The sequence below is a fragment of the Staurois parvus genome, unplaced genomic scaffold (genome assembly GCF_062004578.1).
Source record: "Staurois parvus isolate SC_StPar_1 unplaced genomic scaffold, SC_StPar_1.0 ptg000154l, whole genome shotgun sequence".
NCBI classification, from domain to species: Eukaryota; Metazoa; Chordata; class Amphibia; order Anura; family Ranidae; genus Staurois; species Staurois parvus.
In genome coordinates this window covers 13,546,816-13,574,471 of record NW_028317950.1, presented here as the reverse complement: position 1 = coordinate 13,574,471, position 27,656 = coordinate 13,546,816, and the positions used below count along the sequence as shown (strand labels likewise).

Sequence of the window (27,656 nt, the reverse complement as noted above, 5' to 3'; positions counted from 1 at the left end):
GCCACACTCTGCTGCCATGTGCCACTTTCAGGTCTCTTCACACTGCTGGTGTGTTTAATTTTTTGACATAGGGTGCAGGCAGATTACGGGCCTCACATAGCTGCTGCCAGGCCCCTAATCTGCCATGGGCCCCTATATACCGCCTCCTCATGCTGCTGCCAAGTCTAGAGTCTCTCATGGGTCCCTGTACGGCCTCCCATTGCTGCTGTCTCCATCGCCACACTCTGCTGCCATGTGCCACTTTCAGGTCTCTTCACACTGCTGGTGTGTTTAATTTTTTGACATAGGGTGCAGGCAGATTACGGGCCTCACATAGCTGCTGCCAGGCCCCTAATCTGCCATGGGCCCCTATATACCGCCTCCTCATGCTGCTGCCAAGTCTAGAGTCTCTCATGGGTCCCTGTACGGCCTCCCATTGCTGCTGTCTCCATCGCCACACTCTGCTGCCATGTGCCACTTTCAGGTCTCTTCACACTGCTGGTGTGTTTAATTTTTTGACATAGGGTGCAGGCAGATTACGGGCCTCACATAGCTGCTGCCAGGCCCCTAATCTGCCATGGGCCCCTATATACCGCCTCCTCATGCTGCTGCCAAGTCTAGAGTCTCTCATGGGTCCCTGTACGGCCTCCCATTGCTGCTGTCTCCATCGCCACACTCTGCTGCCATGTGCCACTTTCAGGTCTCTTCACACTGCTGGTGTGTTTAATTTTTTGACATAGGGTGCTGCAAGATAACGGGCCTCACATAGCTGCTGCCAGGCCCCTAATCTGCCATGGGCCCCTATATACCGCCTCCTCATGCTGCTGCCAAGTCCAGAGTCTCTCATGGGTCCCTGTACGGCCTCCCATTGCTGCTGTCTCCATCGCCACACTCTGCTGCCATGTGCCACTTTCAGGTCTCTTCACACTGCTGGTGTGTTAAATTTTTTGACATAGGGTGCAGGCAGATTACGGGCCTCACATAGCTGCTGCCAGGCCCCTAATCTGCCATGGGCCCCTATATACCGCCTCCTCATGCTGCTGCCAAGTCCAGAGTCTCTCATGGGTCCCTGTACGGCCTCCCATTGCTGCTGTCTCCATCGCCACACTCTGCTGCCATGTGCCACTTTCAGGTCTCTTCACACTGCTGGTGTGTTAAATTTTTTGACATAGGGTGCAGGCAGATTACGGGCCTCACATAGCTGCTGCCAGGCCCCTAATCTGCCATGGGCCCCTATAAACCGCCTCCTCATGCTGCTGCCAAGTCTAGAGTCTCTCATGGGTCCCTGTACGGCCTCCCATTGCTGCTGTCTCCATCGCCACACTCTGCTGCCATGTGCCACTTTCAGGTCTCTTCACACTGCTGGTGTGTTAAATTTTTTGACATAGGGTGCAGGCAGATTACGGGCCTCACATAGCTGCTGCCAGGCCCCTAATCTGCCATGGGCCCCTATATACCGCCTCCTCATGCTGCTGCCAAGTCCAGAGTCTCTCATGGGTCCCTGTACGGCCTCCCATTGCTGCTGTCTCCATCGCCACACTCTGCTGCCATGTGCCACTTTCAGGTCTCTTCACACTGCTGGTGTGTTTAATTTTTTGACATAGGGTGCAGGCAGATTACGGGCCTCACATAGCTGCTGCCAGGCCCCTAATCTGCCATGGGCCCCTATATACCGCCTCCTCATGCTGCTGCCAAGTCTAGAGTCTCTCATGGGTCCCTGTACGGCCTCCCATTGCTGCTGTCTCCATCGCCACACTCTGCTGCCATGTGCCACTTTCAGGTCTCTTCACACTGCTGGTGTGTTTAATTTTTTGACATAGGGTGCTGCAAGATAACGGGCCTCACATAGCTGCTGCCAGGCCCCTAATCTGCCATGGGCCCCTATATACCGCCTCCTCATGCTGCTGCCAAGTCCAGAGTCTCTCATGGGTCCCTGTACGGCCTCCCATTGCTGCTGTCTCCATCGCCACACTCTGCTGCCATGTGCCACTTTCAGGTCTCTTCACACTGCTGGTGTGTTAAATTTTTTGACATAGGGTGCAGGCAGATTACGGGCCTCACATAGCTGCTGCCAGGCCCCTAATCTGCCATGGGCCCCTATATACCGCCTCCTCATGCTGCTGCCAAGTCCAGAGTCTCTCATGGGTCCCTGTACGGCCTCCCATTGCTGCTGTCTCCATCGCCACACTCTGCTGCCATGTGCCACTTTCAGGTCTCTTCACACTGCTGGTGTGTTAAATTTTTTGACATAGGGTGCAGGCAGATTACGGGCCTCACATAGCTGCTGCCAGGCCCCTAATCTGCCATGGGCCCCTATAAACCGCCTCCTCATGCTGCTGCCAAGTCTAGAGTCTCTCATGGGTCCCTGTACGGCCTCCCATTGCTGCTGTCTCCATCGCCACACTCTGCTGCCATGTGCCACTTTCAGGTCTCTTCACACTGCTGGTGTGTTAAATTTTTTGACATAGGGTGCAGGCAGATTACGGGCCTCACATAGCTGCTGCCAGGCCCCTAATCTGCCATGGGCCCCTATATACCGCCTCCTCATGCTGCTGCCAAGTCCAGAGTCTCTCATGGGTCCCTGTACGGCCTCCCATTGCTGCTGTCTCCATCGCCACACTCTGCTGCCATGTGCCACTTTCAGGTCTCTTCACACTGCTGGTGTGTTAAATTTTTTGACATAGGGTGCAGGCAGATTACGGGCCTCACATAGCTGCTGCCAGGCCCCTAATCTGCCATGGGCCCCTATATACCGCCTCCTCATGCTGCTGCCAAGTCTAGAGTCTCTCATGGGTCCCTGTACGGCCTCCCATTGCTGCTGTCTCCATCGCCACACTCTGCTGCCATGTGCCACTTTCAGGTCTCTTCACACTGCTGGTGTGTTTAATTTTTTGACATAGGGTGCTGCAAGATAACGGGCCTCACATAGCTGCTGCCAGGCCCCTAATCTGCCATGGGCCCCTATATACCGCCTCCTCATGCTGCTGCCAAGTCCAGAGTCTCTCATGGGTCCCTGTACGGCCTCCCATTGCTGCTGTCTCCATCGCCACACTCTGCTGCCATGTGCCACTTTCAGGTCTCTTCACACTGCTGGTGTGTTAAATTTTTTGACATAGGGTGCAGGCAGATTACGGGCCTCACATAGCTGCTGCCAGGCCCCTAATCTGCCATGGGCCCCTATATACCGCCTCCTCATGCTGCTGCCAAGTCCAGAGTCTCTCATGGGTCCCTGTACGGCCTCCCATTGCTGCTGTCTCCATCGCCACACTCTGCTGCCATGTGCCACTTTCAGGTCTCTTCACACTGCTGGTGTGTTAAATTTTTTGACATAGGGTGCAGGCAGATTACGGGCCTCACATAGCTGCTGCCAGGCCCCTAATCTGCCATGGGCCCCTATATACCGCCTCCTCATGCTGCTGCCAAGTCTAGAGTCTGTCATGGGTCCCTGTACGGCCTCCCATTGCTGCTGTCTCCATCGCCACACTCTGCCATGTGCCACTTTCAGGTCTCTTCACACTGCTGGTGTGTTTAATTTTTTGACATAGGGTGCAGGCAGATTACGGGCCTCACATAGCTGCTGCCAGGCCCCTAATCTGCCATGGGCCCCTATATACCGCCTCCTCATGCTGCTGCCAAGTCCAGAGTCTCTCATGGGTCCCTGTACGGCCTCCCATTGCTGCTGTCTCCATCGCCACACTCTGCTGCCATGTGCCACTTTCAGGTCTCTTCACACTGCTGGTGTGTTTAATTTTTTGACATAGGGTGCAGGCAGATTACGGGCCTCACATAGCTGCTGCCAGGCCCCTAATCTGCCATGGGCCCCTATATACCGCCTCCTCATGCTGCTGCCAAGTCTAGAGTCTCTCATGGGTCCCTGTACGGCCTCCCATTGCTGCTGTCTCCATCGCCACACTCTGCTGCCATGTGCCACTTTCAGGTCTCTTCACACTGCTGGTGTGTTTAATTTTTTGACATAGGGTGCAGGCAGATTACGGGCCTCACATAGCTGCTGCCAGGCCCCTAATCTGCCATGGGCCCCTATATACCGCCTCCTCATGCTGCTGCCAAGTCCAGAGTCTCTCATGGGTCCCTGTACGGCCTCCCATTGCTGCTGTCTCCATCGCCACACTCTGCTGCCATGTGCCACTTTCAGGTCTCTTCACACTGCTGGTGTGTTTAATTTTTTGACATAGGGTGCAGGCAGATTACGGGCCTCACATAGCTGCTGCCAGGCCCCTAATCTGCCATGGGCCCCTATATACCGCCTCCTCATGCTGCTGCCAAGTCTAGAGTCTCTCATGGGTCCCTGTACGGCCTCCCATTGCTGCTGTCTCCATCGCCACACTCTGCTGCCATGTGCCACTTTCAGGTCTCTTCACACTGCTGGTGTGTTTAATTTTTTGACATAGGGTGCTGCAAGATAACGGGCCTCACATAGCTGCTGCCAGGCCCCTAATCTGCCATGGGCCCCTATATACCGCCTCCTCATGCTGCTGCCAAGTCCAGAGTCTCTCATGGGTCCCTGTACGGCCTCCCATTGCTGCTGTCTCCATCGCCACACTCTGCTGCCATGTGCCACTTTCAGGTCTCTTCACACTGCTGGTGTGTTAAATTTTTTGACATAGGGTGCAGGCAGATTACGGGCCTCACATAGCTGCTGCCAGGCCCCTAATCTGCCATGGGCCCCTATATACCGCCTCCTCATGCTGCTGCCAAGTCTAGAGTCTGTCATGGGTCCCTGTACGGCCTCCCATTGCTGCTGTCTCCATCGCCACACTCTGCCATGTGCCACTTTCAGGTCTCTTCACACTGCTGGTGTGTTTAATTTTTTGACATAGGGTGCAGGCAGATTACGGGCCTCACATAGCTGCTGCCAGGCCCCTAATCTGCCATGGGCCCCTATATACCGCCTCCTCATGCTGCTGCCAAGTCCAGAGTCTCTCATGGGTCCCTGTACGGCCTCCCATTGTTGCTGTCTCCATCGCCACACTCTGCTGCCATGTGCCACTTTCAGGTCTCTTCACACTGCTGGTGTGTTTAATTTTTTGACATAGGGTGCAGGCAGATTACGGGCCTCACATAGCTGCTGCCAGGCCCCTAATCTGCCATGGGCCCCTATATACCGCCTCCTCATGCTGCTGCCAAGTCCAGAGTCTCTCATGGGTCCCTGTACGGCCTCCCATTGCTGCTGTCTCCATCGCCACACTCTGCTGCCATGTGCCACTTTCAGGTCTCTTCACACTGCTGGTGTGTTAAATTTTTTGACATAGGGTGCAGGCAGATTACGGGCCTCACATAGCTGCTGCCAGGCCCCTAATCTGCCATGGGCCCCTATATACCGCCTCCTCATGCTGCTGCCAAGTCTAGAGTCTGTCATGGGTCCCTGTACGGCCTCCCATTGCTGCTGTCTCCATCGCCACACTCTGCCATGTGCCACTTTCAGGTCTCTTCACACTGCTGGTGTGTTTAATTTTTTGACATAGGGTGCAGGCAGATTACGGGCCTCACATAGCTGCTGCCAGGCCCCTAATCTGCCATGGGCCCCTATATACCGCCTCCTCATGCTGCTGCCAAGTCTAGAGTCTCTCATGGGTCCCTGTACGGCCTCCCATTGCTGCTGTCTCCATCGCCACACTCTGCTGCCATGTGCCACTTTCAGGTCTCTTCACACTGCTGGTGTGTTTAATTTTTTGACATAGGGTGCTGCAAGATAACGGGCCTCACATAGCTGCTGCCAGGCCCCTAATCTGCCATGGGCCCCTATATACCGCCTCCTCATGCTGCTGCCAAGTCCAGAGTCTCTCATGGGTCCCTGTACGGCCTCCCATTGCTGCTGTCTCCATCGCCACACTCTGCTGCCATGTGCCACTTTCAGGTCTCTTCACACTGCTGGTGTGTTAAATTTTTTGACATAGGGTGCAGGCAGATTACGGGCCTCACATAGCTGCTGCCAGGCCCCTAATCTGCCATGGGCCCCTATATACCGCCTCCTCATGCTGCTGCCAAGTCTAGAGTCTGTCATGGGTCCCTGTACGGCCTCCCATTGCTGCTGTCTCCATCGCCACACTCTGCTGCCATGTGCCACTTTCAGGTCTCTTCACACTGCTGGTGTGTTTAATTTTTTGACATAGGGTGCAGGCAGATTACGGGCCTCACATAGCTGCTGCCAGGCCCCTAATCTGCCATGGGCCCCTATATACCGCCTCCTCATGCTGCTGCCAAGTCCAGAGTCTCTCATGGGTCCCTGTACGGCCTCCCATTGCTGCTGTCTCCATCGCCACACTCTGCTGCCATGTGCCACTTTCAGGTCTCTTCACACTGCTGGTGTGTTAAATTTTTTGACATAGGGTGCAGGCAGATTACGGGCCTCACATAGCTGCTGCCAGGCCCCTAATCTGCCATGGGCCCCTATAAACCGCCTCCTCATGCTGCTGCCAAGTCTAGAGTCTCTCATGGGTCCCTGTACGGCCTCCCATTGCTGCTGTCTCCATCGCCACACTCTGCTGCCATGTGCCACTTTCAGGTCTCTTCACACTGCTGGTGTGTTTAATTTTTTGACATAGGGTGCAGGCAGATTACGGGCCTCACATAGCTGCTGCCAGGCCCCTAATCTGCCATGGGCCCCTATATACCGCCTCCTCATGCTGCTGCCAAGTCTAGAGTCTCTCATGGGTCCCTGTACGGCCTCCCATTGCTGCTGTCTCCATCGCCACACTCTGCTGCCATGTGCCACTTTCAGGTCTCTTCACACTGCTGGTGTGTTTAATTTTTTGACATAGGGTGCAGGCAGATTACGGGCCTCACATAGCTGCTGCCAGGCCCCTAATCTGCCATGGGCCCCTATATACCGCCTCCTCATGCTGCTGCCAAGTCCAGAGTCTCTCATGGGTCCCTGTACGGCCTCCCATTGCTGCTGTCTCCATCGCCACACTCTGCTGCCATGTGCCACTTTCAGGTCTCTTCACACTGCTGGTGTGTTTAATTTTTTGACATAGGGTGCTGGCAGATTACGGGCCTCCCATTGCTGCTGCCAGACATGTAATCTGCCATGGGCCCCCGTACCGACTCCTCATGCTGTGACGTTGCAACAAGGTGTAATTCAACCCTACATATGTTAGACCGCCTTTACGAACAGCTAAAGGCCATCACAGATTTCCTGATGTTAAAAGCGGATAAAGGTACTCCCTGTGTAACTTAGATGTCAGCCATTGTCAGCTCATGTGTGACACCTGCGCTTGCTCAGGCCCTTTGAGGAGGCCACGCTATTCGTGAGTCGGCAGGACTATGGGATGAATGAGGTCAAATCGGCCATGGGCCCCCGTACCGCCTGTTCACGCTGATGCTGGTCCCACAGTGTGACCTGGGTCCCTGTACGGCCTCCCATTGCTTCCACTCTGCCATGTACCTCTTTGAAATCTCCTCACACTCCTGCGGTTGTCCATTTTGTCATAGGTTGCTGGCAGATTAGCGGCCTTCCATAGGTGCCGCCAGGCCCCATATCGACCATGGGCCCCCGTACCTCCTGGTCACGCTGCTGCTGAGCCCACAGTGTGACCTGGGTCCCTGTACGGCCTCCCATTGCTTCCACTCTGCCATGTGCCACTTTGAAATCTCCTCACACTCCTGCGGTTGTCCATTTTGTCATAGGTCGCTGGCAGATTACAGGCCTTCCATAGGTGCCACCAAGCCCCATATCGGCCATGGGCCCCCGTACCGCCTGGTCACGCTGCTGCTGGGCCCACAGTGTGACCTGGGTCCCTGTACCGCCTCCCATTGCTCCCACTCTGCCATGTGCCACTTTCAGGTCTCCTCACGCTCCTGCTGGTTTCCATTTTGTCATAGGTTGCTGTATGGCCTCCCATTGCTGCTGCCTCCACCGCCACACTGTGGCTCCAAACACTGGTTTTGGCCCCGTGACTGGCCAAAGGAGTGAAGTGTGCAGTGATTCTAAGATCGACGGCACTCATCTGCATGTCATATTGACAGACAGTATTATTTCTCTTCCCCAGCAGACTCCAAGGGCATTTAAATTAAAGGTACAGTGTTCTGCACTAATATTAAGTCTCTCTGAAGCCTAGAAACACCCTTTTTTAAGTTAAATTCACAGCGAATTTATTCGACTCGAATCGAATATTGTCCACGAATTCGCCGAATCAGTCGAATCGAATTTTTCATTTCTTCGCTCATCTCTAATGATAAGTACTATACCCCCTTAGTATTGTAGCAGGAGATATTAATCCTGTCTCATGGCTGTGATCTGCTGACTGGCCTCTCCTGTGTAACCTGACACTTGCCCTGACACAGACAAAGCAGTGAGGGATTTCAGCCCCCCTTTCTCCTCTCAGACTGTAAGAGAGAGAGAGAGCCAATTATGAGAGCCATTAAAGGAGCCAATGACAAGGACTCTTTCAAGCAGGAGGTGCAGCTGCAAAGCATTGTGGACGATGGAGTTTTGAACAGAAACGGCCTTATAGGCTGATATGGAGATAGAATAAAAATAAAGAACTACGAAAGCCATCATGCTTAGGGAGAGGAGAATGAAGGGATCCATCTTGGGTTTTTCTCCTGAAGGAGAGGAAGATTGCATGTGGCAGGAGAGAGATTGGACCTGGAAAAGAAGTGCTTTTGGGCAGTGCACTGGATGCTTGGTGATCTGGATCAGACAAAGGAACATCCAAACTGAAAGAAGTGGTCTACAGTACAGTGCCTACACTGACAGTGTGAAGTGCTCATCGTGAGGTGACCAGAGGGACCTGTCATTTCCAGGACGATCGTTTGGGCCTTTGTCACAGGATCTGGTGAGAGGGATTTCTCCCACTGTCAGATGACAGGAACATTGCACACATACAGAGACATCATACCTTGCTCATATTCACCAGGCACTGGGTTGTGTAGATGGCCCTGCTGAACAGACACCATGTTCACTTTACTATACAAATACTGCCACAGGATTACAATTACACTTTAAGTGTTTAAGGAGTTTAAGTGCACCAACGAAAGTGGCTAGCTGAAGATCCCAACATTCATCCAGTTACAAAGAGACTAAAGTTACTGGTGCCATACGAGAACGCGCATGCGTAGTCAGGCCTCTATATTGCATGGTGTGCGAGGGAATAGCTTTACCTTGAAAGTAGCTATTAAACATCAGTTGGGAACAGTGTTTTCCTATTGGGGTCATGGTGTCAGGGGTTAGAAGGGAGAAGTCTGACATAACAGAGAGTCATTCTTCTGCTCTCCTTCTGCTTGGACATCATGGGGCCCATTTTATGAAGAGGAGTTAAATCCACTTTGAGGGCGCCATTTAAGTGTTTGCCTCTGCTCTTGGGGTTATTCATGGTTGGAATCCCCTAGGAGCAGCCTGAGTGTAAAAGTGAGTTATATTGCTTTCTGTCACAGTATTTGTTGTTCTCTTGATTCTCCTAACATATACCTGTTGTTAATGTTTATTACTTCCCATAGAGGTCTACAGTAAAGCTGATCTCTGTGTTTTATTATAAAGTGTGTGCTTTTCATTGGTCCTTGCACTTACACTATTGCCAGGTGTGCCAGTGTGGGCTGAGACAGTTCTTGGGGTTGAGAGGCAGAGTGGCGGAGTGAACAAACTTAAGCAGCCCCTTCGGGGGTACCGCTACATGTGGGGGCTCGTCCGGGATAATTTCCAATACTCTGCGATCAACTTTGAAAGACAACGGCAGCATGGACCCTGCAGCTGCAATTAAGTGGTGCGGCGAAGAAAACGGGCAGGTGGAGTTGTGTGTAGTGATCAGTGTCCCTGGCAGTGACTGGTCCGAGGACCGAATCCGTCAAGCATGGGCTGCCTCAGGCATAAACCAAAGAATATCTGTGCTGGATGTGAAGGTAGACCTTAGCTCAAATCACACCTATGCCCTAACTGAGTGGAAGAAGGGAGTTCCTGATGTTCTGCAGAAAGACAGTTTCCAACTGACCGCAGATGTCAATGCTATACTAATTTATCCGGATGAATCAAGCTCTGCTCCAGGGAACTCAGGAAATGCCATGTTGGACCCAGAAGTCAGCACCTCAAAGTCAGTGACATCTTCAGAAGAATCCTCTTCTTTGCTAGTTGCCGAGTTTGGGAAACTAGTTACAGGGCTTCTCAAGAACCCAGTAGGATCCACCAATTACGGGTATCGCAAACTACGATACTTCTCGGGGAAAGTTCCCACACCCTCAGGAGAAGATGACTTTGATACTTGGGTGGATCAAGCCATCCAAGCGGTGGAAGAGTGGGATGTAATTGACACAGTAAAGAGACAGAGGGTGGTAGAGAGCCTGCGGGCACCAGCTTCTGATGTAGTTCGAAACCTGAAACGGGATAAACCCAACTGCTCGGTTTCTGAGTGTCTAGAAGCGCTCCGTGAGATTTATGGGAGAGTTGAAGATTGCACAGAATTAATCTATCTCTTTCATCACACTTATCAAACGGAGGGTGAGAGGTTGATAAATTATGTCACGCGGCTGGATCAAACCCTTCAACAAGTCGTAATGAAAGGTGGGATGAAAGCTGAGGAGGCCAGTAAAGCCTTAATGCTACAAGTGCAAAAGGGAGCCCAGCCACTTGATCCCATTGTGCTACAACTTCGAGCCAGGGGTCCAAATGACCTCCTCACTTACTCCAAATTCATAAAGGCTATTAGAGAGGAGGAAGCTCTCATTGCAGCCAAGGTACAGAGGCCTGAGTCCGCCAAGGGTCTTAAACATGGTGCTACGGCTTACATCATACAGTCAGGGTCTGCATCGGAGACCAGCTCAGATGGAGGGTTCAGCACCTCTATTGACACTTTGACGCAAGCTATAGTTCAGTTGGCACAGGCGCAAACTACTCTACAGCAAACATTCTGTGGAATTCAGAAAACAGTAGGACAAGTGATGGAAGCCCATGCCGATATGCAACAATCACTCAAGGAAGTGAAGCAGACGGTGTCCACTCTAACTAAGGGAGGAAGGGGTGTTGTCTCCTCTACCGATAAGAAGTGTTATCGCTGTGGAGAGGTAGGACATTTCATCGCTCGATGCCCAAATGAAGAGAACTTGAGAGACCTTACAACAGAGGTGGTGAGAATATTAAAGAAGTTGTCTCTTGGAAAGTCACCGGAAAACTCCAGAGGGCCCCGGTGAAGGAGCAAACTGGGTGCCCATCTGAGATAGTGAGCTCCGAAAAAAATGACGCGAGGAGACAGCGGCGGAAGTCCAAACCTTTGCAGAGGGCTCCCGTTGCTGCCTCCGAGCGACCCAGTGCCCCGTTTACTTTGGCACATACAGCCCAGCAGCGGAAAATCAATGCACACCAGATGCCCAGCACTCAAAGGAGACTCAAACCAGGTCAGAATTTTCACAAGAAAGTAGTGCGGATTCAGGCCACCAAACAGACTCAGATCCCCACCACCCCCAAGCTTCCAGACAGGCTAGTGGGACCTGCTCCTGTTGTTTCCATCCAAGTAGAGGGAATCTACACTAAGGCCCTTTTGGATACTGGAGCTCAAGTGACCCTTCTCTACCGAGACTTCTATGACAAGCACCTCAAGCACCTGCCCTTGCAGAAGTTGGAAGAGCTGGAGATATGGGGCATTGGCACTCAAAACTTCCCCTATGACGGTTATTTACCAGTCAGGCTGACTTTTGATCCCTCGGTGGCTGGGAAAACTGAGACTTTTGACACTTTAGCAGTGGTCTGTCCTCGCCCAGTAGGGGTCAGTAAGGGTTCCCTCATCATAGGAACCAATACTGATCTGGTCAGAAGACTGTTGACGCCTGTTGTTCTGGAGTCAGACACTTCAACTACAAGTGTGCACCCCATGTTGAGACAGGCCTATCAGCGCCTGGTGCAAGAACAGAAGGCTCCAGCTGAAGGAGTGGGGAAGATCTGGCGTTTGGACCGAAGGGAGAAGGTGTTACAGCCTGGTGAAGTGGCTTGTTTACAAGCGTCCGTCAAGTTGAACTGGAAGCAACCAGGCCCTTTCATTGTCGTCGAGGCAGACGGCCAGAGGAAAGGTTCAGGAGTAGAGATAATTCCTGAAGTTGTTTCAACTAAAGCGTTACAAAGAAGTCATGGAAAAATCTCAGTTAGTGTCTGCAACATAACGGCCTTACCTGTGAAGATGCCAGCACGGATGTTGTTGGGACAAGTTAACCCAGCCACCCCAGTCTCACTATCTGATTTGGTGGGGGAAGAGAAAGATGGGATCCCTGCCAAGGAATTTTATCTGGAAAATTCTCCCCTTCCACCTGAATGGAAGGAAAGGGCCAAGGCTCAGCTTCAGGGATGGAAGGTTGCATTCTCCAAGAGTGAATTTGATGTGGGATGTGCAAAAAGTGCCAAATACAGAATACGTCTTAAAGAGGATAAGCCATTCAGGGAGAGAGTTCGACGGATTCCTTTAGGGGACTTGGAAGACCTGCGTGAGCAACTGGCAGAGTTGAAAGGGGCAGGTATAATCCGAGAGTCCCGGAGTCCATATGCTTCTCCAATAGTGGTGGTACGGAAGAAGAATGGTGCATTGAGGCTGTGTATTGATTATCGGACGCTGAACAGGAGGACCATTCCTGACCAATACACCACCCCAAGAATAGAAGACGCTTTGCAGAGTCTATCAGGGGCCAAGTGGTTTAGCGTGTTGGATTTGAAGAGCGGATACTATCAAATTCCCATGCACCCTGAAGACCGAGAGAAGACCGCTTTTATTACCCCGGTGGGGTTCTTTGAATTCGACCGCATGCCACAAGGCCTGTCCGGTGCCCCAGCCACTTTCCAGAGGTTAATGGAGAAGACGGTTGGAGACATGAACCTGATAGAGGTATTGGTGTACCTAGATGATATCATTGTCTTTGGCAAGACTCTGGAGGAGCACGAAGAGCGTCTAGAGAAGGTACTGAAGAGACTCCATGATGAGGGGTTGAAGTTATCCCTGGAGAAGTGCCAGTTCTATCAACCCTCGGTTAACTACCTTGGCCACATTGTGTCTGCTGATGGAGTGGCCACCGACCCCCAGAAGCTAGAGGCCGTCACTTCCTGGCCAAGGCCTACTAATGTGACCGAACTTAGGTCATTTCTAGGATTCTGTTCCTACTACAGAAGATTTGTTGAGGGATTCGCTAAAACAGCTCGCCCACTCAACGAACTACTGAAGAGTGGAGAGGAAGACGATGACCCAGATCTGCCAAAACCTGTTCGATCAGCTGGAGGTCCTAGGAAACCCAGAGAGTCCATTCAAGAACAGTGGACTGTTCAGTGTGAAGAGGCTTTCAGACAGCTGAAGTGGAATCTAACCACTGCTCCAGTTCTAGCCTATGCAGACCCAACCAAGCCATACGAGCTGCATGTTGATGCTAGCAGAGATGGGTTGGGCGGGGTGCTGTATCAAGAGCATGACGGGCACCTTCGGCCTGTTGCCTATGTGAGTCGGAGCTTGGCACCCACTGAGAAGAACTATCCCACACACAAGCTCGAATTTCTGGCTCTAAAGTGGGCAGTAGTGGATAAGCTGAGAGATTACTTGTACGGTGCTGAATTCATGATCAAGACCGACAATAACCCTCTCACCTATATCCTCACTATGGCGCAGTTAGATGCCACAGGTCACAGATGGCTGGCTGCCTTATCTGAATTCACTTTCAGTCTGAAATATCGACCAGGAGTTGTAAACAAAGATGCGGATGCATTGTCAAGAAGGCCTCATTGTTCCAGGGACTAAACTGAAGAATGGACTCAGCTGACTCCCGAAGGGGTACAAGCCTTATGTCAAGGAGCAGAACACCAAGCTGGAGGAGGATCCAGGGCCAAAGACCTTGGAGTGTCAGCCGCTGGTGTTCCCAGATGTTACTGCAACGTCACCCAAGTCGGGGATGAAGGCATGCCAAAACTCTCCAAGAAAGACTTGCGAAGGGATCAGTTGGAAGACCCTCTCTGTAGCTTGGCATTGAAAGCCTTGGAGAGCCAATGCCCTGATTTGCTCCTCACTGACTCCCTTAAGGAAGCCCGTCTACTACACCGAGAGTGGGATCGTTTGCAGTTGCACCAAGGGGTGGTCTACCGAAGGGGCCCCTCTGGAGATCCTGGAGAAAGATGGCAGTTGTTCCTGCCAGAAAAACACAGAGAGACAGTATTAACTGCTTTGCACGATAGTCATGGTCACTTAGGACCCGACAGGACCTTCCACCTGGTGAGGGACAGATTCTACTGGCCCTGCATGTGAGCTGAAGTTGAGGGTTACTGTCACTCCTGCATTAGGTGCATCCAAAGGAAGACTTTGCCTCACCGAGCTGCCCCAATGGGCCACCTTCAGAGTCAGGGACCCATGGAGCTGGTGTGCATTGATTTTCTAAGCTTGGAGCCTGATTTGAGTGGACAGGGAAATATCCTAGTAGTAACTGATCACTTCACTAGGTATGCCCAGGCTTTTCCCACGAGAGACCAACAAGCACCCACGGTGGCCAAGATCTTGGTGGAAAAATTCTTTGTGCACTATGGTCTACCTCAACGCATCCATTCTGATCAAGGGCGAGACTTTGAAAGCAGTCTCATCAAGAAACTGTTAGATCTTTTGGGCATCAGGAAGTCTAGAACCACCCCATACCATCCTCAGGGAGATCCCCAACCAGAGAGATTCAACAGAACCCTCTTGGATATGCTTGGGACTCTGACTTCTGAGAAAAAGCAGCACTGGAGCAAGCACATAGCAGCTATCGTGCATGCTTATAATAGCACCACAAACGATGCCACAGGATACTCTCCCTATCGTCTGATGTTCGGGCGCGAGGCCCGGCTGCCAGTAGATTTGGCTTTTGGCACATCCATAGACCGTACCTCTGCAACCTCACACAGAGGATATGTGGACCGCCTGCGGAAAAGTCTGAAGGCTGCCTATGACAAGGCCCAAGCTGCCTCAGATGCCCGAGGACAGAGAAATAAAAGAAACTTTGACCTCCGGGTGCGAGTGCAGGACTTACAGCCGGGTGACAAGATGCTGCTGAGAAACCTGGGTGTCCCGGGAAGACACAAATTGGCTGACCGGTGGAAATCGCAGCCCTATGTCATCTGCAAACAGCTGCCAGGGCTCCCAGTGTACCAGATCCGGCCAGAGGGAAGCACAGGCCCGCTGAAAACTTGGCATCGTAATCATTTGTTGCCTCTATCTGAAGCAGTTCGTGTTCCACTACAGCCAGATCCACAGTCATCATCCAGGGCCCCACAGAGATCTCGGCCAGTGACTCGGTTTCAGTCTTTGCTTCAGCCTGCAGAAGATGGAGACAGCGAAGATGAAGAGATGGGAATGGATTGGCTGTGGTTGTCTCAGATGCCTGAATCTGCTATCCCTCCTTCTCCTTCCACAGTGATCGACACCGGGATACTCAGGCCCGATGCTCCTGTGTTTGTGCCTCGGAGTCCACTAATGGAAGAGCTGAAAGACTCTCAATCCTCTTTGATGACAGCAGAACCTGCAGACTTTCCATCCTTTATTGAAGAAGTTAGAGATGAAGCTAAAATGCAGGAAGAGGAGAAGGTTGATGATGAAGAAGAGACCCGTGTGCTTGCAACCCCAGAGCCTAAAGAACAGCGAGAGCGTAGGGTTATTCACCCACCAAAGAGACTAACATATGATACTTTGGGTGAGAGCTCTGAAGGGGTCATTCTCATTGCAAAAAGGACTCTTGAAGCACCTGATCCTTCCACCGCAGATTTGGTGGTTGACAATACTGACTCACCCCCTGACACATCTGGCTGGGCCATTCCAATTAAGGTGGCTTGTAGGCGGGACAACCTTCCATCCTATGTTAACTGGTGGGAGGTTCCTCTGCCAAGATTTTATGAGAATGTAAATTGTTTGGTTTCCTGTGTGTACTAATTTGTTTTCTCCGCGTGTATATATCAAGCATGTACCAGGTCAAGGATTGTTACTGCCTTTGGAGGACCAAAGGTTTTTTGGTGGGGGGAGTGTGTAGCAGGAGATATTAATCCTGTCTCATGGCTGTGATCTGCTGACTGGCCTCTCCTGTGTAACCTGACACTTGCCCTGACACAGACAAAGCAGTGAGGGATTTCAGCCCCCCTTTCTCCTCTCAGACTGTAAGAGAGAGAGAGAGCCAATTATGAGAGCCATTAAAGGAGCCAATGACAAGGACTCTTTCAAGCAGGAGGTGCAGCTGCAAAGCATTGTGGATGATGGAGTTTTGAACAGAAACGGCCTTATAGGCTGATATGGAGATAGAATAAAAATAAAGAACTACGAAAGCCATCATGCTTAGGGAGAGGAGAATGAAGGGATCCATCTTGGGTTTTTCTCCTGAAGGAGAGGGAGATTGCATGTGGCAGGAGAGAGATTGGACCTGGAAAAGAAGTGCTTTTGGGCAGTGCACTGGATGCTTGGTGATCTGGATCAGACAAAGGAACATCCAAACTGAAAGAAGTGGTCTACAGTACAGTGCCTACACTGACAGTGTGAAGTGCTCATCGTGAGGTGACCAGAGGGACCTGTCATTTCCAGGACGATCATTGGGCCTTTGTCACAGGATCTGGTGAGAGGGATTTCTCCCACTGTCAGATGACAGGAACATTGCACACATACAGAGACATCATACCTTGCTCATATTCACCAGGCACTGGGTTGTGTAGATGGCCCTGCTGAACAGACACCATGTTCACTTTACTATACAAATACTGCCACAGGATTACAATTACACTTTAAGTGTTTAAGGAGTTTAAGTGCACCAACGAAAGTGGCTAGCTGAAGATCCCAACATTCATCCAGTTACAAAGAGACTAAAGTTACTGGTGCCATACGAGAACGCGCATGCGTAGTCAGGCCTCTATATTGCATGGTGTGCGAGGGAATAGCTTTACCTTGAAAGTAGCTATTAAACATCAGTTGGGAATAGTGTTTTCCTATTGGGGTCATGGTGTCGGGGGTTAGAAGGGAGAAGTCTGACATAACAGAGAGTCATTCTTCTGCTCTCCTTCTGCTTGGACATCATGGGGCCCATTTTATGAAGAGGACTTAAATCCACTTTGAGGGCGCCATTTAAGTGTTTGCCTCTGCTCTTGGGGTTATTCATGGTTGGAATCCCCTAGGAGCAGCCTGAGTGTAAAAGTGAGTTATATTGCTTTCTGTCACAGTATTTGTTGTTCTCTTGATTCTCCTAACATATACCTGTTGTTAATGTTTATTACTTCCCATAGAGGTCTACAGTAAAGCTGATCTCTGTGTTTTATTATAAAGTGTGTGCTTTTCATTGGTCCTTGCACTTACACTATTGCCAGGTGTGCCAGTGTGGGCTGAGACAGTTCTTGGGGTTGAGAGGCAGAGTGGCGGAGTGAACAAACTTAAGCAGCCCCTTCGGGGGTACCGCTACAGTATGATAAGTACTATACACCCTTAGTATGATAAGTACTGTACACCCTTAGTATGATAAGTACTATACACCCTTAGTATGATAGGTACTATACACCCTTAGTATGATAGGTACTATACACCCTTAGAATGATAGGTACTATATACACTTAGAATAATAAGTAATATACACCCTTACTATGATAAGTAGTGCTATACACCCTTAGTATGATAAGTACTATACACTCTTAGTATGATAGGTACTATACGTTCTTAGTATGATAAGTACTATACACCCTTAGTATGATAAGTACTATACACTCTTAGTATGATAGGTACTATACGCTCTTAGTATGATAAGTACTATACACCCTTAGTATGATAAGTACTATACACGCTTAGTATGATAAGCACTATACACCCTTAGTATGATAGGTACTATACACCCTTAGTATGATAGGTGCTATACACTCTTAGTATGATAAGTACTATACACCCTTAGTATGATAAATACTTTACACCCTTAGAATGATAGGTACTATACACACTTAGTATGATAAGTATTATACACCCTTAATATGATAAATACTATACACCCTTAGCATGATAAGTACTATACACCCTTATCATTTTAAGGATGTAAAGTACTTATTATTCTAAGTACTATACACCCTTAGTATGATAAGTACTATACACTCTTAGTATGATAAGTACTATACACCCTTAGTATGATAAGTACTATACACCCTTAGTATGATAAGTACCAGGGGTGGACTGACCATTTGGAAACTTGGGCACTGCCCGAGGGCCCGGGGTCAGTAGGGGGCCCCATGAGATGCCCCTGGTACCTTTTTCATGGGCTTGTTTGGGCAAGGACACAGGGGCCCCATGATCCCCTATTGCCCGGGGGCCCCATGAGTTGTCAGTCCGCCCCTGATAAGTACTATACACTCTTAGTATGATAAGTACTATACACCCTTAGTATGATACCTATCTACACCCTTAGAATAATAAGTACAATACACCCTTAGTATGATATGTACGATACACCCTTAGTATGATAAGTACTATACACCCTTAGAATGATAAGTACTATACACCCTTAGTATGATAAGTACTATACACCCTTAGAATAAGTGCTATACACCCTTAGTATGATAAGTACTATACACCCTTAGTATGATAAGTACTATACACCCTTAGAATGATAAGTACTATACACCCTTAGTATGATAAGTACTATACACCCTTAGTATGATAAGTACTATACACCCTTAGAATGATAAGTACTATACACCCTTAGTATGATAAGTACTATACACGCTTAGTATGATAAGTACTATACACCCTTAGAATGATAAGTACTATACACCCTTAGTATGATAAGTACTATACACCCTTAGAATAAGTGCTATACACCCTTAGTATGATAAGTACTATACACCCTTAGAATGATAAGTACTATACACCCTTAGTATGATAAGTACTATACACCCTTAGAATGATAAGTACTATACACCCTTAGTATGATAAGTACTATACACCCTTAGTATGATAAGTACTATACACCCTTAGTATGATAAGTACTATACACCCTTAGTATGATACCTATCTACACCCTTAGAATAATAAGTACAATACACCCTTAGTATGATATGTACGATACACCCTTAGTATGATAAGTACTATACACCCTTAGAATGATAAGTACTATACACCCTTAGTATGATAAGTACTATACACCCTTAGAATAAGTGCTATACACCCTTAGTATGATAAGTACTATACACCCTTAGTATGATAAGTACTATACACCCTTAGAATGATAAGTACTATACACCCTTAGTATGATAAGTACTATACACCCTTAGAATGATAAGTACTATACACCCTTAGTATGATAAGTACTATACACGCTTAGTATGATAAGTACTATACACCCTTAGAATGATAAGTACTATACACCCTTAGTATGATAAGTACTATACACCCTTAGAATAAGTGCTATACACCCTTAGTATGATAAGTACTATACACCCTTAGTATGATAAGTACTATACACCCTTAGAATGATAAGTACTATACACCCTTAGTATGATAAGTACTATACACCCTTAGTATGATAAGTACTATACACCCTTAGTATGATAAGTACTAAACACCCTTAGAATGATAAGTACTATACACCCTTAGTATGATAAGTACTATACACCCTTAATATGATAGGCACTATACACCCTTAGTATGATAAGCACTATACACCCTTAGAACTGTAGGTGCTATACACCCTTAGAATAATGGGTACTATACACCCTTAGTATGATAAGCACTATACACGCTTAGAACTATAGGTACTATACACCCTTAGAATAATAGGTACTATATACCCTTAGTATGATAAGTACTATATACCCTTAGTTTGATAAGTACTATACACCCTTAGTATGATAAGCACTATACACCCTTAGAACTGTAGGTACTATACACCCTTAGAATAATGGGTACTATACACCCTTAGTATGATAAGTACTATACACCCTTAGAATGATAGTTACTATACACCTCTTAGTATGATAAGTACTATACGCCTTTAGTATGATAGGTACTTACATTTGTCCAGATGCATGATAAAGAAAGAATAGAGAAGCCACTGCTCTACCTGGCTGCAGGTGACTGGTATGTAATAGGTGTGGTAGTGCCTATGTATCTCACACGGTGAGGAAATTCTACACCCATGTACCAGATGCTGACTTTACTAGTTTAGTAGGCATAATCTGATCACAGCTAAGAGCTGTGCAGGTTCTCCATTCACCTGCTAATAATGTTACAGGATGCCTTGTCCTGGTAATGATTACACAATAACAGTGAATGTGTAGTCCAATTATCCACTTAATAAATTAGATGTTTTGTGCCTAGTGACAAGTAATAGAGAACTTTTTATGGCTGGGAAGGGAATATCAGCTGCTTTAGTGTAGTCCTGTGAAATCACTTATTTCTTTGCCTGGACTGTATGAGGTTGTCTTACAGCAGGGGTGGGAATTTAAAGTTTATATTAACCCTCAACTTGTAAAACAACCCATTCAGTTTAAAATAGAAATGAAAGGCAATGCATTTGTGTATACCCATAAAAAACATTATCAGTACCCGTTTTTTTTTTATTTTTTTTTTATAAGTAAGCACATACCCGCTGTTCTCAGCTTCATAAGGATTTTAGAGAGTTGGGGGAGGAGAAACTGTGACACACTGCTCTTCCCTGTGAATGGCTGTGCGGGGGGGGGGGGGGTCAGCACATGTCTAATCATTGGAGGAAGGCAGGCTGTGTTCTCAGCACAGCTAGAAAACTGACCATGCTGTGGTCTCATGCCTAGTGTGGTCAGGAAAGCAGAGGGATTGGCAGAAACGCCAGAGATTGCATTCAAAGAAAGCAATACAGAGAGCAAAGGATACATTTTCATACTACTACAAGGTACAGCATGCACATACCAGGAATATTAACTTTTAGGTTGACGTATTCTTTAATATTCCCAAGGGGGCCACAGAAGAAACTGGGCCAGTTGTGGAGGGCTGCAAGTAGTTCTGCTCAGTATTAATTTTGCACATGAGAAGGTTCTCAAGTACATTAACCACTTGACCACCGGAAGGTTTTACCCCTTCATGACCAGGCCATTTTTTTTGCTATTCAGCACTGCACTACTTTAACTGGCAATTGCTCAGTCCTGCCACAGTGTACTCAAATGAAATTTCTATCATTTTTTTCACACAAATAGATATTTTCTTTGGTGGTATTTAATCACTACTGGGTGTTTTATTTTTGGCCACATAAATGAAAAAATACCAAAAACTATGAAGAAAAAGTTTTTCTTACTTACTGTTATAATATTTTGCAAATAAATAATTTTTCTTCATAAATTTATTTCTGTAGCTATTTTCCATATGTTATGTTTTCTTATTTGAACAGCCCAAATAGATCATCGTGTAAAGTCAATGACTCAGCTGTAGACTCATTACTAATATAACCACTCATATAGTTGGGATGTGTATATACATTGTTCTACTGCACATTGATGTGATTATTCTATCCTGCAGTTAGCACACATTCTAGTTGACCCCACTCCTTGTTTTGCTCAATTAAATCATCATGTAAAGTCAACGACTGAGCTGTAGACTCATTACTAATATAACCACTCATCTAGTTGGGACGTGTATATACATTGTTCTACTGCATATTGATGTTATTTTTCTATCCTGCAGTCAGAACACATTCTAGTTGATCCCACTCCTTGTTTTTCTTGGACCATCTCTATGCCACACTTGGCAGATATTCACTGATAAGCTATACCACTTTATCCATAAACAATCATTGCATGTACTACACGTCAGTCCGCAATGAGAGATTCTCAGAGCAGAACAGCTATTATAGATCGTAGGGCTGACTTAATACATTCATTTTTATTCCTTATGCAATCCAAAAACAAACAACCGAAACCAGCGCTCAAATCCTAATGCAGATTAGAAGAAATTCAGAATGCCAAATGAAGAGGTGCAGCCCTTCAAAGATTGGGAAATCTGAATACTAATGAACAAAAAAACAAACAAGGGCGCACTCTCATCGTGCATTACCATGGTGCACCACGTGTTTATTGTGTAATCAAATATATATATATTCACAAACCAAAGGAGAATAAAAGCAGAATAAATAGTCCACAATGGCCGTCAATGCAATGCTGTGCCCTAATTAGGGATAAGCTGATGCATTTTGGGAGACAAACCCTCTTCCTCAGAGCTCTAACTAGAGCACAGCATTGCGTTGACTGCCATTGCAGACTATTTATTTTGCTTTTATTCTCCTTTTGTTTGTGTGTATACATGTGATCACACAATAAACACGTGGTGTACCACAGTAATCCACAGTGAGAGTGCACCTTTGTTTATTTTTTGTTCATTTCTATTCCTTACCCTTGCCTCACAGTAAAGGAGATGACCCACTTTTGATACACTAGGAGGACAATAGTAGCATATGTGCAGTATTGGTTCTCTCTAAAATGTGCTTCTACTTCTCTAAGACCCTTATGGTGGAATATTATGGTTTGCTCATATGCTGTCTTAATATTGATTTGAAGTATATGTAAGCCACTGACTTAACACCCATCTCCTTACTATGGTTATGGTTCTAGGTTTTATATATATATATATATATATATATATATATATATATATATATTCACATGTTGACTTGGCTACTATTTCTACAAGTTGACAAGGGTCCTAACATGGACTGTAAAAATGTAAGGGGGGGGGGGGCGCTGTGGGTGCAATGCAGCCTTCCATACCTGATCAAGCTCATTTGATAGCACATAAGGCAGTAATAAGCTTTATACTCTGTCCTGCGTATCACATTTTTTCTTGATGATCGATAACTCTTAGTCCTGAGCTGAGATGTGCACAATGTGAAAATTTGTTTCATTTCATTTCAGCTTTGTTCGTTAAGTTAATAATTTTGTTTCATCATATTCCTTATGTTTGAATGATTCATTTTTGGAATTCCTTTCGTATATTGGGATTCATTTCGTTTGTTTTCAAATCGATTCAAAATTGGAACTCGAAATTGGAAAATGTGAATTTCAAATTTCGGAAGACAGCTCCATTCATTCTCTTTTATTCTGTTCTATTCTATTCTAATATATTAGATTTTTTTCTATTCTATTTTATTCTATTCTATTCAATGCCATTCTATTCAATTATTTTCTTTTCTATTCTCTTCTTATTCTATTCATATATATATATATATATATATATATATATATATATATATTTATATAAAATATATTCTATTCCGTTTTGTTCTATTCTATTCTTTTTCATTCTAGTCTATAAAGGAACCTAAGTTGGAACCACCACACATTTATACCTTACTTTATTTATTGCAATATGTTTTCATTTCGAATTACAATTCATTTTTGAATTTGTATTCATTTTCCAATTCAAATTAATTAATGAATTATTATTTTTATCTCAAATTTGGATATTTGTTTTGTTATGATTTAGTTTGGATTTGTTGAAATTCATTTCTACTGTGATTCAGAAATTCAGATACATCCGAATCTCTGAATAACAAAAATTTTGTCCAAATTTCAATTTGTAATGAAACTAATTGCACATGTCCATTTATTGCTGTCTGGGTTGACCTTGCACTGACGGTCATCTAATCCTGATATATATTTACCTTATCAGTTAAACAACCATATATGCTTTGATCACTTTTACAGAATCTCATATTCTCAATTATTATGCTCATATGCCTATGATATCTCACCTAAAGAAGTACCTAGCTTCCATCCTCCCCTCTTTTTTCTTTTTAATTATGTTTACATGGTAGAATTCTATATCTCTATTTGCTTATCTTGGATATTTATAGAAGGAAGCTGACATATTTGAAAAGCCCACGCACGCCTCGCCTAGCAATGCTATCTTTTGTAATGGAGACCCACCTAAATTTGTATCTGATACTGACTCTTTCACTGCCAAATAATGTCACCCTGTTGTGATACACCAAAGAGTAGGCTTATGGATCGCAACTCTCTGCCTGAGGAGAACTAATTGGGCCTACAGCTGGTGTGTGTCACCTTTATACTAACAGCTGTGAAAGCTTGTTTCTTACTTGTTTCTTATAACTGCTTTCAACTTTGAATTTTAACTGTTACACACCTGTGTTCATATTTATATTGCATAGTAGCTGATACACACAGAATTCTTAGTTCAAGCTTACTGTATATCTATGACTGGCAATCATACTGGATTCTTATGCCTAACCCTTTCTCGTTTTATTGTTTTCATGGTTTCCATATGCTTATTTACTTGAACTAGAGTGCAAAGCCTATGATCATTAGCAAAATATCCAATTAAGCTGTACCATCCTCCACTATATCGCATTTTCTTCATGGGGCTCCTTGAGCTCTAATACCCAGTTTTTGCATTTTTTTTTTTACTTTTGCCCTAATCATCACATATTTCAGTGACCTGCCTACCCTCTGTGATCTTTCTAAGTTCATAGCTTTACATGATCCATTTGACTGTGCAGACAACCCTTCATTGAAATGCCAAACCTTTTTTTAATCCCCACACAATCTGATTGACCCTTCTTGGACATACTAAGTGGGTTGGGACTTTTTTGCCCTATACTCACACAAATTGTGATTCTATTCTTACATTTTGTCTTAATACCTTTCCTAGCTTTATCTGCTCTCTTTTATGGTCAGCTCTTCTTATATTATTAATCCCCCCCCCCCCCAAGCCCTTTTTTTCTTCCTCTCTTGTTCCACACTTCAAAAGCCTTGATATTTCTAAGCTTATGAATGCCAAATACCGTACGATCTATCATGCCTCCTCCTCTACTTCCGAAACCAAAGGAGTAGCTAATTTGTTGACTAAAAACTTAGCATTTCAACTTACTGAACAAATGATAGAATTCTGCCTTTTTTTATGGGCACATTACATAAAAAGCGCCATCACGTCCACCAACATCTGTTGCCCAAATAAAAAGTATGTTTTATTCATCTGAAAAATGACAAATCTGTTAATACCCTTTCAGGTTGGGATCTTTTGTTGGGCTTTTAGGGAAGACCTTTTATTGGACTCCTATACAGGCTCGACCTAAATTCCACATCGGGGACTTTGACAAATCAAACTACAACTTGCCACGCTTCTCTTGCATGATACATGGAGGACTTTATATCCCAATGCTAAGGATTATACATTCTAAACCTCCCCTCCAGAAAAAAGAGTAGAGCAGAACATATTTTCGCCTCCTTGATCCAGGCCACAAAAGAGCTCTTAGAGAATTAGACAAAAAAAATAGTTGCAAACTTGTACTAATTTCCAAATTGAGGCTAATAATAAAAGTAGAATGGTATTAGTCAAAATGCTACAAGATCAAAGGCTTAAAATGAAAGTACATAAGATTCATGTAAATACTTAAATAGTGGAGTCTTGTGAGCTACTATGGTGTGAGAAAAGTAATCTTAATGTGTTAAATCAATAGTGTGAATTTTTTCACCCAATGATATAAAGTAAAATAAAATTAAAATGGAAATAGTGGGTCACCTACACTCTACACATACTCATACCAATGTGTCATAGCAAAATCAACAGCGCTCCACTGACAATCAAAATAAGTGATAAAAACGATATACAGTCCAAAACAAATTATGTGATTTTACAATCGTGTTTCTGCTACAAAAAATGTCCTTATTCAGTCCATGACTTTCACACTCTTTCTGGTGATGTGACAAAAGATGATTTGCGTGCAATCCACCAATAATAAAATGTGCACCTTCACCCGCTGTGCTCTCACCTGGCATATATGACCAAACCATTAAATGAGATCATATAAGGCTTGTGTCCCTTTAATTGGACTTAGAGCTGGATGGAAATATCCCTCTTCACAGTTAGGGGTCCCCTCACTTCCTTAGGACTCTTCCTCCATAAGTATATCTGCCATAAAGAGTAATAAAGAACAGTGCGTTGTCTTCTTTTTAAAAAAATTATTAAATAAAGTAGTGCACTCACATGTAATTCCAGTTAAAATTGCTTTAAAACGTTGTAAAATCAATCCACAGTGTGCTTTTGAAATCTGCAGTATACTTGCTGTGTGTTGCCTTTAACCGTCGTTACGTCAGCGCCCCTCCCCTATGCGTTACGCCACCGGGACACGTGGCTTCATCAGGGGGAAATGATTGGACGACATGGCGCTCATTCATTTATATAGGGATCTACAGGCACTATTTTCTAACGGTACACATGGTGGCAGCCATGTTTTTGGAGCCCAGTTCTCATATATCTACATTCACATATAGTTGTTGCTGGGGATTAAACCTTGGTGTTAACTGCAGTCTTCCTCCAGCTGTACTCCCATATACTTTATTCACCCATGTGTGATATTAGTAGACGGATTTAACAGTGCATAACATCTGGGGTATGCTGATATTATGACTATGCTAATGGTGATCTGATTGATGTCTAGACTTTACATTTATTCCAGTGACTATATATATTATAGTGACTATATAATACTTTAATAAAACCTATAAAATGAAACACATATCATTATCAATAAATTGCTTAAAGGATAAGAAAAAAACAAAATAAAAAAAAATATATATATATATATAGTGACTCTCTCATCGCCATATTAAAGTGGTCTACACCATGGTGGCCATTTATTTGGGGCCAAGTTAATATGTAAATAATATAAAAAATATAAAGACATAAAAAACCATTATTAATGAATTACAGATCTAACTGTATTGTATTGTGGTTCATGCATCAGCATGCTGATATTTATCACCGCTTGCAATGAAAGTTAATTCGTGCGCATAAAAAGAAACTGACTGCTGGAAAACATAGGTTAAAAACATCTGTTTAGCCGCATTTGCATAACGTGTTTATGCGCGTGTGCGCTTAGAAGCGTTTTTTAAAGATAAGCACAGGAGAACCTCCCAAATGCCAAGAAAAGTGGTAAATTATTAACTATTTCAGACTGTTTCAGAGAAATACAGAGAGTAGAAGCAGAGACAGCAGTATGTGTTGAGATAATTAGGTGTGAGTTGCTCATTAATATTTCTTTTGTTGCCAAGGGTGGGAAGGTATCTGCTGGAGTGAGTCATTAAGGCCACCTTGCAGGGGATCATCCTGAGGAATTTGAGGTGTGAATGGGCATTAACATATCTTTTGTTTCCAAGGGTGGGAGAGGTTTGAGGTGTGAATTGGTCATTACAATGTGTGACAAGCTTGGTAGGAACATCCTGTGTTCAGTGTTTTGTCCATCTGAGCACCTTGAAAACTTTGTGCATGCATTTCTTATGATGAAAAAAGGCTCTGGACAGCATTGGGAACTGGAAGAGTTAAAAAAAAAATTAAAACGCAAACCCTTATAAACGGGGGGGGGGGGGGGGGAGGATTGCGGGAGGCTGAAGTTTTAAAATTAGACCTGTGTAAAAATAAAGTGTTACTCTAGTGAATACAATGTACCATTACCTCAGATATATTCATAGTGTAGTTTTTCAGTTTCTGTGACTAAAAACGGTTTTGCACTGATGGCTTCCAAAAAGCGTCTCGCTAGCAGCAAAGCTGTTTTTGATGAGCTAGCAAACAGCGACAGTGAGGAGCTACTTGAATTAAGCGATAGTGACTCATGTGGAAATTTGTCTTCAGACACCGACAGTGAAGACAGCGCCGAATCTGAAATTGACATCAGTGATCAGCGAACGTGGTGCACTATTGATTGCGATACGCCAGTGCTGCCAAGATTCCCGTTTACCGGCGCACCTGGTATGA

The 27,656-nt window shown here is 45.7% G+C and overlaps 2 protein-coding genes across 2 annotated transcripts in view; one reads left to right on the top strand and one right to left on the bottom strand.

Annotated features, from left to right (window-relative positions):
* LOC149463533 (histo-blood group ABO system transferase-like) overlaps positions 1-20,097 on the bottom strand; it is a 180,173-nt gene extending 160,076 nt beyond the window's left edge. The window contains exon 1 of the mRNA XM_089675066.1: positions 19,935-20,097. The gene's annotated coding sequence lies outside the window, so the exon portion shown is untranslated. The remainder of the gene's footprint in view (positions 1-19,934) is intronic.
* LOC149463526 (ficolin-1-B-like) overlaps positions 8,580-27,656 on the top strand; it is a 638,327-nt gene continuing 619,250 nt past the window's right edge. The window contains exon 1 of the mRNA XM_089675068.1: positions 8,580-8,777. The gene's annotated coding sequence lies outside the window, so the exon portion shown is untranslated. The remainder of the gene's footprint in view (positions 8,778-27,656) is intronic.